The following is a 22878-nucleotide window of genomic DNA, read 5'->3' as shown; positions in this document are numbered from 1 at the left end:
CTTGACATGTTTCTCCTTGGGTTTATCCTGTATGGGATGCTCTGCGCTTCTTGGACTTGGGTGGCTATTTCCTTTCCCATGTTAGGGAAGTTTTCGATTACAATCTCTTCAAATATTTTCTCGGGTCCTTTCTCTCTCTCTTCTCCTTCTGGGACCCCTATAATGCAAATGTTGTTGTGTTTAATGTTGTCCCAGAGGTCTCTTAGGCTGTCTTCATTTCTTTCATTCTTTTTTCTTTATTCTGTTCCGCAGCAGTGAATTCCACCATTCTGTCTTCCAGGTCACTTAACCGTTCTTCTGCCTCAGTTATTCTGCTATTGATTCCTTGTTGTGTAGTTTTCATTTCAGTTATTGTATTGTTCATCTCTGTTTGTTTGTTCTTTAATTCTTCTAGGTCTTTGTTAAACATTTCTCGCGTCTTCTCGGTCTTTGCCTCCATTCTTTTTCCAAGGTCCTGGATCATCTTCACTATCATTATTCTGAATTCTTTTTCTGGAAGGTTGCCTATCTCCACTTCATGTAGTTGTTTTCCTGGGGTTTTATCTTGTTCCTTCTTCTGGTACATAGCCCTTTGCCTTTTCATCTTGTCTATCTTTCTGTGAATGTGGTTTTTGTTCCACAGGGTGTAGGATTGTAGTTCTTCTTGCTTCTGCTGTCTGTCCTCTTTAGAATTCTTTTTAATGTGACCTGTTAATATATTATCCATGGTATATGTTTTTATCCTATAAATGAAATAAATTTTTAGAAATATTGAAAGTTTTGGATGAGAACAATTAAAGAAAAAAAGAGGGGTCTAAGATTTGCTAAGAGAATAGTGTATTAGGCAAAATGGGAGCATTCAATTAGGTCAATGTAATTTTATCCATATTCGTTTCCACTTACATGAATTTATATATATATATATATATATATGCACACATATATATATGTAATGTATAACATCCAGCCATTGTTTCCATAATAGAAGCATATATTCTAAATAAATGACATTTCATGAAATGGAGCACATGTCCAATTTAATATATCATTTTTTATTATTGAGAGACACAGGAAAGCATTAATTATCATTCTGTTTGCCTACACAAGATCAATAAAGAAATAAAAAATAAATAAAATTTTAATTTAAAAATATAATACTTAATACTTTTAATAGATAAGTGATTTTGGATTTTATTCAACTTTATAATAAATGCATTGCTGTCTTCCTCTCAGAAAATAAAGCATAAAATTCAAAATGAACTATTGTATTTTCTTGGTCTTTTTCTGTTAAGAAAATAATAAACTAATGCTTCTAAAGCTTACCAAGTGAAAAACGTATATATGGATGTATCTCATAAAAATAAAATAATGAAATATTCAAGTCACTGTAAAAAAAACAGTTTTTTTTTTAAGTTTCTTGTTTACTTATTCATTTATTTATATTCAACTTCATTTTCAGAAAAAAAATGCTTTGAGCCAACCTGAAAAAAGAATTTGTATAATAAAATGGGATATTTTATTTTTATACCATTTTATCTCCAAAAGAACTTAAGGTAGCCTTTGAAGATCCATGCACTACAGCAAAATAAAATAAATTTTAATTGCTAAAAATATAAAGAAAAAATCATAAAGAAACTAAGGTAAAATATGGGAGATAAAAAATAATGGATAATGTTAAAAAGTGACTCTTGTTCGTTTGATAAATAATTGGAGCAATGTAGTATGCAGCAGTACTTTGTAGAGGGTATTCTATAAAAGCAAATGCCAATCTAAGCTTTCTAGAACAAGCCTTAGTCACCTCTTTTGTATTTAAAGAGCCACATCGTAAGTAAATATTTTAAGACCTTGTAGGCCATACAGACTCTGCAGCAACTAGTCAACTCTGCCATTTTATGTGCAAATAGTCATGTAAAAAATGTAAATGAATAGATAGGACTGTGTAACAATAAAACTGTTTACAAAAACAAGTAGTAGGCCAGAGTTAGCCCGTGGACCGTGGTTTGCCCAGTTCTCTTCTAGAGACTAAAGCAAAGGTAGAAAGAGTCAGTTAGCTGAGTTTAAGATAAAAGTCTACTCCAAGGAAGGGTAGCTTTCCTTAACCCCAAAATGTGAGATGAAGCTCAGTAAGGGAAGTTTGACCATGGGAAGTGTCTGTTACATCACTACAGTAATTAAAATAGCATGTTTCATGAAGCAACTGGTTACAGCCCATGAACATCTGTGAAGTTAGTATAAAATTCATTTTTTGGTCTTTTGTAGGCAAAAATAATGGACTGTTCTCTTTATTTTTTAATTGGATATTATAATGACAGCATCTTATGATTTAGGATCTTTATTCTTCTTAAGTTTGCTTCACTTTGCTTCTTTTGTTTGTCATTGTTATCAAGTGGAAAGATAACTCCCCCTACATGGCATGGGAAGCAATATACCGTCTTGCATTGAATTTAAAAAGCTGAGAACCACATCAGTGTTAAAACATGGGTGAGCATTACTATGGGGTTAGTGAAGGAAATAGGAAAGAAATTACAACCTGATAGGGAAGATGGGCATTTAAATTTTTTAAAAGTGTGACAGATACCATATGACCCAGCAATCCCACTACTGGGCATGTACTCTGAGAAAACCATAATTCAAAAAGAGACATGTACCACAATGTTCATTGCAGCATTATTTACAATAGCCAAGACATGGAACCAAACTAAATGTCCATCAACAGATGAATGGATAAAGAAGATGTGGCACATATATACAATGGAATATTACTCAGCCATAAAAGGAAACGAAATTGAGTTGTTTGTAATGAGGTGGATGGAACTAGGGTCTGTCATACAGAGTGAAGTAAGTCAGAAAGAAAAAAACAACTACCATATGCTAACGCATATATATGGAATCTAAAAAAAAAAAAAAAATGGTACTGATGAACTTAGTTGCAGGGCAGGAATAAAGATGTAGACACAGAGAATGGACCTGAGGACACAGGGTGGGAGGGGGAAGCTGGGGCGAAGTGAGAGTGGCATCAACATATATACACTACCAAATGTAAAATAGTTAACTAGTGGGAAGCAGCAGCATAGCACAGGGAGATCAGCTCGGTGCTTTGCGATGACCTAGAGGGGTGGGATAGGGAGGATGGGAGGGAGGCTCAAGAGGGAGGGGATACGGGGACATATGTATGCATATGGCTGATTCACTTTGGTGTACAACAGAAACTAACACAGTATTGTGAAGAAATTATACTCCAATAAAGATCTATTAAAAAAAAAAATTGTGACCAATGTTGTGATATGAGGAGACATGAGTTCTGGATTTGGACTCCCTTGTTTTGAATTTCTGGTCCACTGTTTATCAACAATGTGACCTTTAGCATATTCCGTAACCTCTGTGAGTCTTGGTTTCTTCATCTTTAGAATGAGGATGACATTAATGCCTTTCTCATTGAGTTGAAAGTATTGTCTAAGACAGTGGTCCCCAACCTTTTTGGCACCAGGGACCAGTTTCGTGGAAGACAATTTTTCCACGGACGGGGGTTGGCGGGGGATGGTTGAGGTGGTAATGCGAGCATGGGGAGCGATGGGGAGCGGCCGATGAAGCTTCGCTTGCTCACCCGCCGCTTACCTCCTGCCGTGCGGCCCAGTTCCTAACAGGCTGTGGACCAGTACCGGTCCGCGGCCCAGGGGTTGGGGATACCTGGTCTAAGACAAGACTTAGTACAGTGGCACATAGCTAATACTCAGTATTTAACTCAACTAGGGCATATATTCAAGAGTGAGATTCTGGACTGTGGTGCAGGTTTTCAGAGACAGTTGTCTGTGATCCAGCTATATGACTCCTACATCTCTTACACCCATAGGCAGATTTTTTGAAGAGGTGTTTTGGAGAGAGGTGTTTTTTGAATGTCTTCTTCCCCCAACACACACATACACACATACAAACACACACACCAAAGGGCCTCTAAAAAGACCAATTAGGGAGCATAATATGTATCCCTTCAATTTAGAGGACATAGTAGACAGGTGTCTGAGCCAGGCATAAGAAGTCTGTGAAAGAGAAGCTGGCTAAGGTGGTCTGTTGCAGCAGAGGAGAGGACAGGTTTGAAGACGTTAATGGTGCCCCCAGAGTTTATAGGGACAGTGGATTCGTGAGCATATCCTTGGGACCGTTTTGGAAATACACAGGCAAGGAAGCTGCAGCAGGGTAGTCTAAACCTTCCCAGACAGCTCAGCTAGAGGGGTGAAGGGCCTTGGACAGAAGGTAGAGACTGACTTCCAGGAGCCTAGGGGCTATCGAAGAGAGCTCTCTGGGGCAGGAGTAGGAGGGGAACTCCCCAATACTCCACAAATGAACACAAGAGTGTCAGCTTTCGACATCTGCAGAGTTCATAGAGTACTGAAATTACATCACCTCCACAGATTCAGCCAAGTAATGTCTTTTGTTTGGCTTACCTGTATCCCCTTTTCTGTATTACAACTCTAAAAGAGTCAGAAACCTCAGTAAACAAGATGGGTGGGGAGGAAGAGAAATGATTCAACATAAAAGCAAACCCAGAGTTTTGACATATTCATGAGATGGGGCATTTTAATTACTGAATTGAAACTGTGTTTTTAATTTAAAGGCACTGTAGGTTGTTTTAATACCTGAAAGTGGGACAGAAAAGCAGTTATGCCTGCCTGAATTTTCATCCGGGGGCAGGATAAGAACTAGTCCTTATGAAAAAATGTAAAGGGTCAATAGAATGAAAAAAACAAAAGACTATTTTGTTAATACATTTGGCTGTTTTATGATTATATTTCATAATTTATACCTGTTCAATGTTGCATACATTTGTTATATCTATTTGTTATATCTGTATCAATGGATTGAAGTCACATCTAGGACTCTGTATTTCTTTATGATAAATATGTCCTGAACACCTCTCATGGGCCAGGTAGCATAATAAGCACTGGGGATAAAGTGGAGATTTCATAAATATAATAGAAAAATGGACATTTAAACAAGTGTGATAGGCAGAATAATGCCCCCCACAAGATGTCTGCATCCTAATCCCCAGAACCTATAAATATATTCACTTACATGGCAAAGGGGATTTTGCAGATATGATTAAGTTAAGAATATTGAGATGGAGAGATTATTGTGGATTACCCAGCTGAGCCCAGTTTAATCATCAGGGTCCTTAGAAGAGCGAGGCAAGAGACAGCCAGATAAGATGTGATAACAGAAACAGAGATCCAAAAGAGAGATTTGAAGATGCTACCTCGCTGGTTTTGAAGATGGAGGAAGAGTTCTGAGCCAAGGGATGTAGGCAGCCTTGAGAAGGAGGATAAAGTAAGGAAATTAATTCTTTCTCAGACCCTCCAGAAGGAACAGAGAATTGCTGACTCATTTTAAACTTCTGACCTCCAGAACTGTAATATAATAAATGTGTGCTGTTTTAACCCACAAAGTTTGTGGTAATTTGTTACAGCAGCAAAAGGAAACTAATACAACCAGCAACAGTAATAAAGCATGAAGTTATGATAGGAAAAGTACATAAATGTTGAAATCATACTTCAGTAGGATTTAGTAAACTAATCCAAGAATCCAAGAAGGGCTGCTTGAGAAAGTGATAAATAAACTAAGATTAGAAGGATGAACAAGACCAACCAGAAAAGAGGAGTACTGAAGAGTATTCCAGAAAAGGGAAATAATATGTGAAAGTTATATTTCCAAGAACTGGAAGAAGTTCAATATATCTGGACAACAACATTTGAGGAGGAGACTGAGTGATGAGGCTGCTGAGTGTACTGAGGTCAGACCATGAAGGGTCTGATCAGTATTACATGTTTTGAAGTTTGAACTTTATCATAAGAGCAACGGGAAGGTTCTAAAGGATTTTAAGCAGCAGAATGTCCTAATCATATTCTCATAGGTGCTCTGTGGGGAGTGGAGTAGAAGACAGAGATATTGAAGAAAGAAAGGCCAATTAAGAAGAGGCGGCAACCATTCAGAGAGGGGATGGTATTTGCATGGACCTGGGTGGTTGCTGTGGGAATAAAGAGAAGTATCCTGGAAGCAATTGGACAATATTATCTAAATGATTTGGTGTTTTTTCTAGATGTGAGAGGTGTCCTGGGTTAATGGTGGCAGCATTTTGGTGATAGAGAACACAAGCGGAGAATTAAATGTGAAAGAGGGATAAGGAGATCATGAGTGCATTTCTCAACGTGTTAGGCTGAAGGTGTCTATGAAATACACACATTGCAATGTTTAGTAAGCTGTTGGATATAGCCTAGAAAAGAAGTCTGTGCTGGATGAGTAGATTTGGCAGTCATCATTTTACAAATCATTTTTGAAGCTGTGGGAATAGATGAATTTACCAGGGGGTTCCTGGATTAGCTTAATAAGTTCTTAATGGTGAGGTGGAAGAAAAATCAGGAACTGAGCCTTGATGGTCATCAGTATTTAAAGTGCAAGCAGAGCAAGAGGAACCTTCAAAAGAAAATGAGAGGCCAAAGAAGAAGGAGGCAAACCAGGAGAGAGTCATACCTTAGGAGGCAAGGAGATAGAGATTCATGAAGAAAAGATTCCAACAGTGTTAAATGCTGCCAAGAAGTCAAGCAAAGTAGCTGAAAAGCGTCCATATTGTGCAATATGTAAGCATTGACAGTCTGTATGACGGCCAGGTTATTGGTATATTGCAAGAAGAAATACCATTGGATGAGTTTAGGAAATTTATACAGAAAATATAGATAACACCTTGAAGAATTTTGACTGTGAAGGGGAGACAAGAGAGAGTAGGATTTGCAGAGGTAATTGGGATTGAAGAAAGTTTCTTTAGTTCCTCTTCTTTTTGTTTGTTTTTTTTTAATGCTGAAAAACCATACATGATGAAATTCTGATGTGACTCATCCAGAAGTATATGAAAAATTCAAGACACAAGCAGATGGAGGGTGAAGAATTTACTATATTTCTGAGGAATCCAAAGGGGAAGGGTTCCAGAGTGCAGAGAGATGGTAGATCAGTTATGCAGATGGAAAGTCAATTCTTCCTCAACCCAACAGGAGGAAGGGAAATATGGATGTAGGTTGTATCCTGGACATTGAGAAGTCCAAGAGTTTCCCCCAGTGGTTTTAAGTAATCTTCTGGATTTGAGGGAGGAGATGGATGAGCTGAAGATTTGAGGAGAGTTGGGAAGGTTTGAAATAGTATCTGTGGGGAATGGGAATTACATTGTATAAAGAAAGCTAATAGGGTTCCCAGATACTATTGAGAGCCTGTGTAAGATTAGCAGTCATGGGTGTATATAGGCACCAATCTGCCCCTTTGTGTGACATTGTTTAGCAGCGTTCAACAGAGCTGTGCTGCTTTGGTGCATGCATAGGAAAAAATGTCATTGTAGACAGTTTTCTACTAGACAACTTTCCATGCAAAATGACCAAAGCCAATATGGCATTGGATGCTCAGATATTGACAAGAAAGTAGTTGAAGATCTTCTAAAGGCAGGCCTTCATATATCCTCCTTTGACAATGCTGAGTCCCTTTTTATGTTATCTTGCTGCTCTTTTAGAATTCAAGACCAAGAACCTCAAAATGAAATGTCTTTTAAGACTCTACTATAAATTAATAAGCTGAGTCCTATTTCATGAAGGTATAGGAAAATTGAAAAATTGAGCTAACTATGATATATACGTATGTGTGTAGCTTATGCAGTAATGTTACCATTACTATTATAGAATGCATTACATAGTTTGCCATTTAGAAATAAAAGTGTAGTATGATACACAAGTATAGATACATTTTATCTTAAACATATTTTAAATGTACCTATAATTTTGCCACAGATGTCAGTGTACAGCTGTGTCTTTATCACCAACAGACGTGAGGAGAATAATGTGCAATGCTGATATTCTCATTCAGAAGCCTGCATGAATCTTTAAGTGTGTGCTCCCCCAGGATTTGATCTTACTTTTTAATTTCCATTTCTTGAATTTGGTTACATCTCTAGCCTCTCCTTTTAATTAAAATTAGATTTAAAAATTAAATCTCTACTGCTAAGCCACCTGGCTTGGAGCCCAAATAAGAACCCTGCAGTATCTTCTCTTCATCTCCTGATCACTTTAGCTAATTAAATATAAATAAAAGGAAAAGTGTCCTACGTATGAAAAGGAAGAGTTAGATCTCTGATTATATCTTATGACCACTCTTTATGCTCTTATAGAGAAGAGGTTAATAGATGAATATCTTTGCTACTTATTCTCATCAAAAAATAAGAAAATATGCAGAGGGGCTTTGGTTAACCAACATGTGGCAGAGAGTGAATGTGGAGTTGTTCCTGAGAAGCACCTGCCTGGGCAGGGAATATATAGTTTCCAACTCCTTTACCTCTAGATGAAGTTATGTTACTTACTTGCACCAATGGAATATGAATGGTAATGATGAATGACAGTTCCTAGACAAAAAGTTTAAGAATCAGGTGTGCTTTTCCTCTGATTTTCTTCCTGATCCATCAACTGAAGAAAGACACTAAGATTCTTGACAAGATAGAGTCACAAGATGGAAGGAGTCCAAGTAAAAGGTGACCCCATCTGGAATACCTGCTATGGATTTTGATGTGAGCAAAAATATGTCAAGCCACTGGGGATCATTAAAATGGATACCCCAGATCTCTTCAGCCATACATTTACTGATAATCTCTTGGTTATTCCTGCAGACAACTTACTCTAATCAATTATGTGTTGGTTATAACCATTTTTCCAAAGCTTAATTCATTTCTAAGTTCTGGGTGCTTCTTAATACATACTTATATACGTGTTTTCTTTCCGGCAGACATAAAATTTACTCACTTTAAAACTATTCTGGGGTCTTTACCATAAAAATGTGAAGATAAATGTAAATACCTCAGAAGGTAGAGAATGGAATTTTGACAAGAAAAATAAGAAAATTACTTTTCCTGCATTCTAAAATGAACTGGAGGTATTTTTTATTTGGAACTAGTCTGGAAGCTTGAGAATATAACCATAATAGTTTGTCAAAACTACTTTAGGACATATGCATATCTGAAAGAAAGATTGCTTTTCTCAGAGACCTTTCAAAATGAGGTATTTTATTCTCATAGTGCCTCAAGTAAAAGGGATATCTATTTTACGAGTAAATAAACAAGAACAGTAGAAAAATTCTGTCGAGTTCAGAAACAGAAATTTAAGGCTGGAAACATATCCCTCATCAATTTGTAAGGAAGCTGTTTTAGAGTTTCGAAAAGTAAGAATGGCCAAGTAACAAGGTCTGAGGTAGGAGATGATCCTGACGCCTTTACTCAAGGAAGTGGAAGCAGGAGCAAAGACAAAGGCTAGGGTCAGGGAACTGAGTTTCTGCATCATTGTACTGGAAGGAAATGTCCACATTTTAGAGGGTTCTGAATGAATCAGTTCAGATTATACTTGTTCAGATAAATTAGTGGTTTTCAAACTATGTGCAAAGGATATCACCAGGACTGCTGTGTAACCTCTTGCCCTTACAACAGGCTTTTGATACCTGTCCGGGATTATCCATGCATGCAGAGCCACCATTGGTTCACATCGCACCTTTACGTGAAACAGAGGATGGTTTCTTCTCAGGATGAATGCAGACCTAAGAGTACTGCCTTAGCTTGGAGTGTCAGGCTAGAAATGCACAATCATACTGAGAGGTCCTACACTGAGAAGCAATCCTGACCATGACTCCAGGTTGATGTCTCAGTCAAATGAATCAATTTCATGATTCTGCCTGCCAACATGTACCACCTTGGTTGGCCGCAGAATTATTTCTGAAAACATTATCTTCCAGTGGGCCTTCTTTTGCCTTCACCTGCCTCTTATTCAACAAGTGTGGGTGTCCCCTTAACTCTTGTATTTTAGGGTTGCTGTGCCTATTTAGATGACATGTCTGCATGATGTGCTTCATCATATTGAGATCTAATCCCTGCACAAAGAGGACAATGTAATGGAAACACACAATTTCAATTTTTTTAAAAAAAAGCACTCTAGTTACTAGATTTGTTGTACATTTAAAAATGAAAAGGCCAATATATTACCCACTCCTAAAATCAAAAGAGAAACACACCCCCTCAGTGTATCTTAGAGTAGACACTAATAGACTGATATTATTTCTTTGTTTCTTGATCTCGTTATTTGATTTTGACTATTACCCTGTTGCATTTCTCCATTCATCAGTCTGTACCCAAGAGGGAAGACTTTTTTAAAAAATCTGTACAATCTCGTATTACAAAGGTGCACACACACATACACATACAAGACAGAAAGTGAGATCAGTCTGGTTTTTTCAACAGTAAAATATATAATATGTGCATCCAAATGGAGTGAATTTGATCATTTTACCTAATACAAAATATTCTCTACTGGCAAAAATTCTTTATATTGGTATAAAATATTAAAAAATGGTATAAAACCAGAACTGGCCACATAAACCAGAGTGGTTTTGTTGTTTTGATTGTCCACACAAGAATACTGCATGCTCCTTTTATTTTTCTGGTTTAATTTTTGCTGTTTTAGAAGAAAACTGACGCAAAGACCTAGGACAAGCTTTTAACTTTTAATGTGACTCAGGTTATGCTGTAATAATATTGTGTAACTATTATGGTTTGAATGATTCTGTCCCTATAAAATTTATATGTGGAAGCCCCAACACCCAATGTGACTGAATGTGGAGATAAGGCCTTTATAGAGGTAATTAAGGTTAAATGAGGTCATAAGGGTAGAGGTCCAATCCAACAGGATAATTGTCCTTATACAAAGAGACACCAGAGAGCTGGCTTGCTCTCTCTCACCATTTAAGAATACAGCAAAAAGATGGCCATCTGCAAGCCGCAAAGACATTTCTCACCAGGAAACAAACCCTGCTGGAAACTTGATCTTGCACTTTCCAGTCTCTAGAAATGTGAGAAGGTAAATTTATACTGTTTAAGCCACCCAGCCTTTGGTATTTTGTTATGGCAACCCAAGCAGACAGACGGTAACAACCAATTCCAAACAATCTCAGTTAATTACAATAAAAATATTAGTTATTATTGACATGTCAGTGATCCATTGTGACAGATTTGTTCCAAGTTCAAGATCAGTCTTGGGTCTTTCTGATGGTCTAATGTAGCAGCAGCTACCAGGATTATATTCTTCTTATGGTTCATGAGAAGTGTGCAAGCAGTAAAATCAAGCTGCCCAAAATTCTACTCAGATGTGTCTATGTCATGTCTACACACATTCTATTGATAAAAGCAAATGATGTCCTAAATTCAATATCAGTGAGGCAGGGCAGTATACTCCTTCAGGGAGGATGGGAGTGCAAGCAGTGAATATTTGCTGAACAATAATACTATCTGCCTCAATAGTCAACAACTTAAATCAGATAAGAATTTGTTTTCTAATAGTTGTTGGTCCCTTAAAATTCCGTGAGAGAGTATGGTCTGAGGAGACAGATTTTTATCTTCTTTATCCCTAATTTTATTGAATTTTGACTTTGGAACACAGTAGTAAGTGAATCCTGATTTTTTTGCAAGATAATTGGCTATAGAAGTTATTAAAACTCATAGCTATTTAGCAAATGCATTCTATATTAGAAAGAAGAGTTTTGTGGAGACCTAGACACTTTTGTTAATATTAACAAAATACAGATCTTTAAATGTGCTTCTAATACCACTGTTTACCATTAATAAATTAAATAGATCACATTAATCTGCCCAAATTAATTGATATTAATTTTTCTACCTTACAGCATTTTGAGAAACTAAGATCTCACACTTTAAAATTTTGATAATTTTTATATGCAGTTTTAGTTCTCAGCTATGTGACACTTGGGAAGAAAATAATGTTATTTCTCACTTTATCAACTTCAGAACATACATTCACACCCACACAGACATGCACATACACTCGCACTAACATACATTCACTCACACACAGACTTGTTGCACTGTGTATAGTGCCAAGAATGTAAGCTTCTTCCATTCTGGCTAAATTGAACTTCATCTTTATTAAAAAAAAAAAAAAAAAAGTATGTCTGTTTTTGTTCATCCCATCTATCAATTAAGGAAAATTTATATTTAGTCGTTAGTTTATTGTGGCCATAGAAGCTGACTTCAAAACTGGCTGAGTTACAGGTTTGGGACACGTCTTCATACTTTTTAAAAGTGCAGGAGGAAGGCCAGGATTCCCCTAATCAGAATGCCACCTGTGGACTAACATGTGGCTTGCAAGAAACGCATGGTCAGTATTCCAGTGCTGCATAGTGGTGGAAAAATTCTGCAATGCCAGATAACCCAGGGTTTACAATTAGTGAACGGCACACTGCGGGGAGGATGTAAATCTGTGTGTCAGCATTGGGCCCCAGAAAGATGTATTTGGTTCTTAATTCACAAGTAAATGTGTGTCCCTCTCATCAGTTCTGGTTCATGGAGATTCTAATCAAGCAATTTATCTGGTTCATTTCTCATATGCCCTCATCAACTGAAGTGCAAAGTCTCCTCAACAGCCAGAAAAGATGAGGTCAGCCTTGAAAATAAGTGTTGGCCTGTTTGTCCAAGCCCCAGAAGAAACCAGGATGAGACAAATGAAATCAGTCTCTTTCGGACTAGTCTCCATAGTACCACAGCAATATTTGAAAGGTGAAAATGGCAGTTATGCCATTCATTTGGAACCATTTATATCCCTACCACCACCACCCAGTGATGAAGTTGGTTGATAACTTTCATTTTTTTTATTTTTTGCTGAATTATATGTTTGAATATTTGTCTTTAGCATTAATCTCTCCCCTTAGGATCCTACAGTCTGCCAGAACCAGTATGTGGACATCATAATTTCCCCTTAAGGGTTTTTTTTTTTTTTTTCCCCTTAAGATTTAAAAGCAAATCGATGAGTGAAAGTGCTCAATATTTACTTTAGAATGTACTTTCAGTGATGAAATGGGAGACAATTTTACCTAGATATATAGGACAGAATACTGGGTTATGCATGTTAAAATGAAGATTAATTAGCATTATCATAAAGAGAAATTTGAAGTCAGAGGTGCTGTCTTTACATGTACCTTCACATCATCAAATATTCGTAGATGATGCCATGACTCTGATTTGCCAGAAAGCTTGGCTAAAGGATTAGACATGGTACTAGTTGGTATTAACTGGTGTATGCAAATGAGTATAAGAGTAAATCAGTGACCAGCTCTTCATTCACACCCATTGTTATCACATAGAAGGACTCAGCCTAAGTCATCAAGACAGAAAAGAAAGTTGCATGGTACATTTCCTTTTAAAGACGTCTTCTGGCTGGCTGTTTTACCTCTGGTTCGTTCAATTATTTATAAGCAATAAGATCCAAATCAAATTCAGTCCTTACGTGATTGATGAGAAAGTTACTCTCACAGGTGGATCAGAGAACAGTGAACACGTTGTTAGCAACAGACCCTCCTAATTCTTAGCGACACAGTGCATGCCATCACCAAACTGGCCCTGGTGTGATCTGAAGTACTGCTTCATTTGCCCCTTTATATCACATTGTGATGAAAACTGTCACAGTGTGCCTCTTTAGGCACTGAGCAATCTGTGATTTATCAAAGTGCCATCTTGCTGATGAACTGAAAAACAAACCTTGTCTCATCAACAACCAAAGCATTTTACATTAAAATATATTCTCTAATAGCCTCTAAAATTAATCTTCCAAGATGGTTTCCTCAAAGGAAAATAAAAATAAAGAGAGAATATTTTCAGAGATTTTGATAGTTGATATTTGACCCTCAAATTTTGGAAGGCTGTCTCATTTAAATAAAACACATGTTTACCCCTTGATCCCAAATTCTTCTGAATGAAGTTCAAGCCCAACTGACTAGGGAGACATTCTGTACCCCTCCCTAGAAGCCTGCCTGCAGACCTTGGCAGTACATCACGTGGCCACTCCCACCCAGGAACAGGGGCTTCAAACCTCTGCCAGGCAAGGTCCTGGCATCTAGAAAGCCTTGGAGATTAATGCGTGTGAATCATCTGCTTGTGAGCTGCTAAGTTCAGGGGTGAGGAAAGGAAAGTAGAGATGCAGTAGCATAGGAGATGCTCAAAATCCCCAGACACTCCAAAGCTGTCATGACTCTGAAGGACTAGAATTCACTGAGATCCAAGAAAGTACGAGAGAGAGTAAAACATTTGAAGAGGATGATGGGAATGGAGACTAGAGCCGTTACGGTACCTAAAGGAGGGTGATCATCTTTGACTTGGTAGGCAATGTTTAGTGATAATGGGTGTGTAGAGGTAAAGGCTTAGCCTGGTGGTGACATTTAAAATGTAGTTACGTGTGATCTTGTTTTCAAAGTGTATTAGCAGGTACGTCTAACTCGGTAAATTTCTGCTTTTCAGTTTTTTCCACTAAAATAGCCCTATGGCAAAAGGGCATGAACAGGTTTGCCAGGGAGAATTTAACTGGGCTTCCTTCTTTTATCAGAAACAAACATTCAAAATGTCCATTTTAAGCTGTAGCATATCTGCCAGTGTTTGCTTTAATATAAAATATATGTTTTAATTAGATGATTAAGCTCTGATACATGAGAAACCAGCTTATCTTCTTTACCACTGTAGCCCCCAAACCTAGCCTAGCACCAAGTATATATCCGTAGTGAATATTTGATGTGTGTACGTTAGGACTCTAGGAAGGTGCGGAATGGTCCTCCTGGGTTTTCTCGTGTATATTCCTTAAAACACCAGTTGTACCTTCTGATGATAAGAAATAGATGATAGGACGTATCTGTGGTCACAATAACTTCTTCTGCTTAGGCATAATACAAAGCAACCTTTTTCTGTTTTCCAAAAACAAGGGACTGTTTGGATCTGTCACTCGATGGAATCATGAATACGGGGATTAAGTGGCAATTGCTCTGGTGATGGGCAGCAAAACTAGTTCGAAGCAACGTGTTATCACCGTGTCTATAAAATAGGTCTTCGTATATGGCGGCCTGCCTGTATATAAAGTTTTGCTGGTGTTTACTCTTTATACTGAGCCTTATGTCCTCAGACTCTGAAACAGAAATTCCCTGTCGTGCATGTGGACTGAGGTCAAGCATTAGAGCTGCCACAGCAACACACCCTTAGGACAGAACAGCACAGCAGGGCAGAGGCAGCATCCAGATGTCACTCACCCCAAGGTGGAAACAGACTTGGAATTTATAGGTCAAGGCCTAAGGACAAGAGTAGGCCTAAGGGCTCATGCTTTCACTGAGCGTGTTCCCATTTGCAAATTTTAGCAAAGTATCTGAGAATTTTTCTTCTCGTATAAATGTGAAAGTTGTTACCATCCACTTGGATTGGGATAGAGCCTGGATTTTTTTTTACCTGGATGAGTTCAGTATTTGATGAACGTTGTTGCTGAAACTGATCGCCATGGCTAGCTATGAGCTTTCTCTCTGGAGTCACCATGTACTGGTTGCCAAAATAGCTTCTGTGGAAGGGGACCTCTAAATTGTTTCAAAGCTGATCCAGAGAGCAATTCTAGGGATCTGATTAATGAGAGAGCTCTGAGTTTGTTGGCAAACTGAATAATCTTTCACGGCATATCTCTCCTTGCTTATTACCACCACCGCCTTGCAAATAAGTGATCAATACTTAACAATGACAGTAACAGTAGCTAACACTCTTGAGTGGTCACTGTGTGTCAAACATGGGCTGAGGGCTTTATATACATATCTCATCCTCACAGTATCTCTATGAGGTAGATAGTGTTTTCCTCTTCACTGCCTGGAAAACTGAGATGGGGGCTGGTTTTGGAGCTTGCCAATCGTTACCCAGATAGGAATGGGCAGTGCTGGGACTCCGACCTAAACAGCCTGCAGAAGCTGAGCTCCTAACTACTCCAGCTGAAACCATCCTTCTGTAACTGAAAATGAAGCCTCTAATATAAGTTTACAGTGCTCTTTGGAACACTAAACCTGTTGTCTCATTTGCTTATTGGCTTCTCCATAGGCAGTGTTCGGTAGTCTACTAAGAGCGCACCCTTCAATGACAGTCGGCATTTTTACCTGCAGTATTTTGTTCTAGCTTTAGTAAACATATCATTTTCTTATTTTTATCACCTCTGGTTTTATTGTACTAGTAAGTAGAACTGAAATTAAATATTCATTAATATCCTAAAATAAATATCACTGAATGAGGATGGAATGGTACATTGAGCCATTCATTTCCTTGTAGTGGAATATTAAGAGTCATTAAAGAGTTTTCTTTAGCATGCTTTCCAAAGCAATAGCCTCACTTAGACTGGATTATTTTCTTATATTTTATTTTTAAATGATTAGTCTTCATGCCTCCTTTCATCCTCATCTGTCCCAACAGTTTCGGTTGAGATTGGGACCGGACCAAGCAGTCTCTTCTTCAATAGTGGATGCAAAAAATGCCAGCCATATGGGGGGGTGAGCACTTGGTGTTCATGGCACGTGTGCTTCAGATGACAGGACATCAGGATCAGGTTCTTTTGCAAAAAGAAGCTGTGTTCTTTCCCCTCTCTTCTACTGAAGTCCATTTGATTTCCACATATAATTTCAGGTTGGGTTCTTAAACCTCACATGTAAATAATTGAAGCATATTATATTTTCTTCTTTATAAACCAAATGATAAGCCCTTTAAGTACCACTGAGATTCAGCTACAAGAAAGGTTGCTGTCTCATTTTTCTGATTTATCAAAGCTACTCTGAGGTAATTTTATAAAGCCTGTTAAAATTAAAGTACCCCCTAAAGTAAGGTATGCAATTTTTTTTTCTCTACCCCCTGCGATTTCTGTGGCAACCAGTGCTTATCATTTTCTTCCATATTTTTGTATGTTTTCCTTGCAAATGCAATATGAGACCTAAATGAATCATAACTCGTATGTATATTAACTTATAATTTTAAATGATTTTTGCTTATTGCATCCTTATAATAGTCCCTGAGTGATAGTGGTTCAAACTATAGTATGCCTCAGAATCAACTAGAAACCTTATTAATGCACAGATTGCTGAGTCCATCTGCCCATACCCACCTTCCTTCCACTGTTTCTGATTCAGCGTGTCTGGGATGGGACCTGAATTTCTAACAACAAATTTCCTTGTGATGCTTATGCTACTGGTCCGAGCAATACACTTTGAAAACCACTACTTTAAAAGAGGAGTCTAGGGCTTCCCTGGTGGCGCAGTGGTTGAGAATCTGCCTGCCAATGCAGGGGACACGGGTTCGAGCCCTGGTCTGGGAAGATCCCACATACCACAGAGCAACTGGGCCCGTGAGCCACAGCTGCTGAGCCTGCGCGTCTGGAGCCTGTGCTCCACAACAGGAGAGGCCGCGATAGTGAGAGGCCCACGCACCGTGATGAAGAGTGGCCCCCGCTTGCCACAACTGGAGAAAGCCCTCGCACAGAAACGAAGACCCAACACACCCAAAAATAAATAAATAAATTCATTTTTTAAAAAAAAAAAGGAGTCTATAAACTTTTTCTGTAAAGAGACAGATAGTAAATATTTTAGGCTTTGTGGGATATATGGTCTCTGGTGTAAGCTCCTGCTCAGCTCTGTGGTTGTAGCATAAAAACAGACGTAGACAATAGATAAGCCAATGAACATGATGATGTTCCAATAAAACTTCATTTATGGGCACTAAAATTTGAATTACATACAGTTTTCACATGACAGAACATATCCCTTTGATTATTTGCAACCATTTAAAACATGTTAACTAAAAAAAAGAAAAGAAGAAAAGAAAGAAAAAACATTCTTAGCTTGTAGGCTGTGCAAAGTCTGGCCATGTGATGGATATTATCCTCAGAACATAGCTTTCCAATACTGGTCCAAGAAGGAGAGAATGAGTAGAACCTTCAGTATCAAAATTCATGGCACATGACAAATAAGGACCTCATACTAAAAAGAGATTGATAACAATTTCATACCCCCAGCAGGCTCTTTTCTACTACAAAAGAAACAAAGGAAGTTCCAAAGTGACAGTGATTACTCTAAAGAATAATTTTTCCAATTGTTAGATTGGGTCATTTATCATTATTCAAGTTTCCAGACACCTATAAATAATAGTCTAAAAGTACATCCTGGATGGGGAACTAGTATTGAAATTTATAGAGTCAAATGACAGAAAATAAGGATCATTCCTGTTAAGAAGGTCTAATCTCAAACTCACTGTGTACTAGTTGAATATTCCAGTTTGATAGTAGTTAAATATACATCTATTCATATACATTGGGTTCAAGAATTTCAAAATCTATCAATTTTTAAAAATCAATCAAAAACATAAAAAAAAAACCCTAAGCCAGAATATTTTTTTGAATGACCCTATTATCACGATAGCCACTTCACACACATGTTTAGTTGTTTTTGCTCTAAAAACTGCCTGAAGTAAGTGACCACAGTAGTAGAAATGTCCACCAGTTTATAAATTATGTTTCCTAAATCACCCTCCTGTCTGAGGATCATTTTTTTTTTTTAAACTTTGAGTTTGTTTGTTTGTTTGTTTGTTTGTTTATTTATTTATTTATTTATTTATTTATTTATTTATTTATTTATTTATTTATGGCTGTGTTGGGTCTTCGTTTCTGTGCGAGGGCTTTCTCTAGTTGTGGCTCACGGGCCCAGTTGCTCCGCGGCATGTGGGATCCTCCCAGACCAGGGCTCAAACCCGTGTCCCCTGCATTGGCATGCAGACTCTCAACCACTGCACCACCAGGGAAGCCCTGAGGATCATTTTTAATAGTAAATATGCCATACTACTTGCTAAGTGTATTTTCAGTCTCTTGTGAATGGTACTTATTATTGATACTTTTACTAGGTCAGAAATAGTGTGTAAAGCTGGCTTCTCATTGAAATAATCAAATATTTTTGGAATTTCAAACACATCTTTATTTAATCATGTGGATGCTGAATGAGGTGATCCCCAAGGTCCCTTTGAACTCTAAAAGAAATTACTTGTGAAGATCTGTTCATTGTGGCTATAAGCCCTTATCAAAGGAAAATGTCTTATTACAGTGGTGCTCAAATTTCAGTGTGCAAGCAATTATACTCCAATAAAGATGTTAAAAAAAAAAAATTTCAGTGTGCATAAGAATCACCTGGGGTTCTCATTAAAAATGCAGACTCCTGAGTCTCACCCTAGAGGTTCTAATTTGATGGGCCTAGGGCTCCAAATATTGCATTTAAAACAATAGCCTAGGTAATTCTCACGTAGCTGGCCCATAAATCATACTTTGAGAAACACTGACTTACTACAACCAAATATATAATTGAACTTGATAGTGGAATTAAATAAAAGGAAAATTAACAAATTTGCTTTTGGCCATGCACAGCAGTGGTCTAATATAGCGACAACAGAATAAATAATCTCAATCACAGGATTCAACAGGCATGAGGTTCTGGGTCACTTCTGTTCAGCTTGATGAATTATGACTGGTGGAAATTGCTTATGAAAACCACATTTTAAAACCACCTCTTTAAGCCACATTCATGGTCTGATACAACTGAGCACTCATAAGAGTGAGTTAGGTGAGGGTGGTATCAAGCCCTGTCACCTTATTCTCTGTGCTGGTCTCAGAGCAGGATATCCTTAGTCAGGGTGCTTCTCCTTGAGTTGCATTGGTTAGTGATGCATGCCTACGTTCATTACCTTTCCTTGATTGTTGCTGGGATCTATCGTTAAGTGCTTGCTCACCAAGAGAAATCACAGGTACCAGAACATCCTATAAACTAGAACAAGGAAGAAGCACATGGGCACAGTCCCATTATTTGACTAGAACTCAGTTCTATTTTATTGTACTCACTCAAGCCAAATAGCTAACTCATCACAGCCTAGCTGAGACATGAAAACACATCTCTCTCTACTTTATTTCCTCCTGAGATCTACTCTAAGCCAGATTCCTATTATTATTGCTCCAGCAGCCAATTTGGGGGAAAGAGTTAAATTTTCATTCTTATTTCATTCTTACTTTACTTATATTTATCTTAGAAGTGAAAATGTTTTGATGACCAGGTACTATTGACTAATTCAGAGGTATTCTTGATGATTACATATTCTAACTTAAAAGAACACTTATTTTCTAAACCTAAAGACATTTAGTATACCCTTTTTCCAAAGGAATATTATCATGAGCAATAATCATAGGAAATTCTCTGTACGCAGCTTGTCACCTACTATCTTGGTCTCATTTTTCCAGAGACAGTGGTCTCAAAGAGAACTTTGAGAAATCTCTACTAACAGGCACATAAATTATGTGGTTTACTTAAGTTGTGTGTTCAGTAAATTGGAAAATGATTCACAGTGGCCAGCATAGATAAGTTGCATAGCAACACATGCTTACATTCTTAAGGAAAAACAGAATATGAGCTACATCTTTAAACTACATTAGTAATATGTTCTGGAATATAAGCTATCAGGCCTATGATTTTCAATGATATTAAATTAGGCAAATCATAGTAATCCATTTCCACTTACAATTATTTGTTAAGAAGTTGCTTACTAAACTTTTAGAATATCTTTAAAGTGATAGATTTCCCAAGTGGTAAAGTGGTACAGTCATAATCAGAACATAATATAAATACTTTTAAGATGTGATAAAAAGATTTTCTCATCTTGTTCATAACAATATTGCTTTTGTGATATACCGAATTGTCATTAAAGGATATTTTAAATCACTTTGATAAATCTTAAAGTGATTTTCAGATATCACTTAATGTTTCCAGTTGACATAACAAATGAACCATTTCAGATTTCATTGAAAGCTCTTTAGTACATGTCAGCAGACCATTTTGGAACAGTCTCAAAAGGTGACAAATTGCAGTAAATCATCTCAAGGCAGCTCAACACCACTGCAGCCATTACAAGGTGGATTGCAAGGGCTTTGTAAATCACAGAAGATCACCTATCAACTCAGTTTTGTCACAGAGCAGAAATAGCAAATAAAAAGCTGTCAGGGTGGGATGTTCCCTTTCCTAATACTTCACTTTACTTAACATTTATTTTAATGTTGACACATTAGATGGATCTGTAATATAGGAAAGGAAATACCCCCTACATTCATTTATCAGACATTTGGCTGGGTTGCCAAATTATCACTGTCATAGTGACAGAGTCGACCTTAGAAAAAGTGTGCCATCTCGCTCCATACACAGAACATCTGCTGCTAGAAGGAATAATAACAAAATTCTTAATACCTCTTGATGAATGATGAATGACATAAGAAAACCTCACAAAACCTGTACTAAGATATTACATGGAATAATTTTTTTTGGGTTCATTTCAGATCACTTGGTACACCTAGCCAAGTTTTTTGTTTTGTTTTGTAGTTGAACATGGTACTGTTCAAACCCTAATGATTTTTCACACAAGGACTGGCAGTATCCCGTCTTCCATCCTCTGAAGATGGGTCAAATGTTCATTCAAAATTCATGACCAAATTATTGGGCAGATTATTTTCCCATCACAAACGATGTTTGTGAATGCCTGGTATACTAAACTTTTAATATTAAAGATTTTGAAGAGATTCATGTTGTGATCTCCTATGATTGTTAATTATGCCATTATAAAACATTCACTCTTTGAAAAATTACTGTGATTTAACATCCACATTACCATAAAAGATTTGCATCAGTGATTTTCATTTAAAAGAGCTCTCTTTCAATGCCTGATCTTTACTTGAAAAATATAATAGAAGGTGATAACTAGTTCAACGTTTATTCAGTAGAATGTGGTTAACATGATTAAATAATTGTAGTAAAGGGACGCATTGCAAGAGTGTAGAAGAAACATTGTAATAAGAGTCAAACTTACTGAATTCCAACCACTGACTAGCTTTGTGACCTTGGGCAAATCATTTTCTTTTTCTATGTATCAAATACTTCTATTTTAAAATGGGGCAAATCTTTTATAAAATTGACATAAACATCAAATTAGATGGTTGACCTGGCAGTGTCTCAGAGGCAAACAAATGGCATGATCCCATCAGGATTTTTTTTTTCTTTTTCTTTTTTCAATTTTTATTCTATATAGGAGCATAGTTGATTAACAATGTTGTGTTAGTTTCAGGTGTACAGCAACGTGGTTCAGTTATACATATACATGTATCTATTGTTTTTCAAATCATTTTCCCATTTAGGTCATGACAGAATATTGGGTAGAGTTCCCTGTGCTAAACAGTAGGTCCTTGTTGGTTATCTTCTTTAGATATAGTAGTGTGTGTATATGTCATTATCACCTCACACCCATCAGGATTTGATGGGAATGTAATAAAGCAACTATTCGCAAAGGAGAGGAATAGGGACAAAAAGGCAGTGAAGTGTTACCACCTGAAGGCATGAGGGGAAGGAGTGGGCACTGGAACCCAGAGACAGAAAGAGCTGTGCGGAGAGAGGAAATTCCCAGGAGCTCCAGCATTTCTTGGAGGGATACAGCCAGTCCCTGGCGAGTCCTCCCTCCCTCTGTTCTTGCCAGCGCTCTTTAGTGGTTGAGTAACAGAAAGCCAGAGGCTAGGAATAGCAACAATGTGGCCCCTCTAGGTCAACCTCCCAGGACTAGAGCAGGATGCAGAATGGAAAGAGTGGAGTTAGAGGAGCAAATGGAATATACCTATAGGACAAAGAGGGCATGGAAAAAACAAACAAACAAACAAATATAACAAACAAAAAAACGTTGAAAATATAAACCACCTGAGAAGTAGAATTTAGTAATAGAAGTCAGAGATTCTGAACCCTCTCCTTTCCTCTGCTACTGTGTAACTTCAGGTAAACATTGCATTTCCTTTTCGTATCAAGTGGTCTGTAGAAGGTACAAGCCTCTTTGGTTAAGCTTAAAACATGCAACAACTATTATTAGAAAATCTTAAAATACTGTGGTCAGTTTAGAGGCTACCAGGTGCAGAAACGTCCTTGCTAACTTAGGCAAAATTG

Source organism: Eschrichtius robustus, chromosome 10 (assembly GCF_028021215.1).
Source record: "Eschrichtius robustus isolate mEscRob2 chromosome 10, mEscRob2.pri, whole genome shotgun sequence".
Taxonomy (NCBI): domain Eukaryota; kingdom Metazoa; phylum Chordata; class Mammalia; order Artiodactyla; family Eschrichtiidae; genus Eschrichtius; species Eschrichtius robustus.
This window is presented reverse-complemented; position numbering follows the sequence as displayed.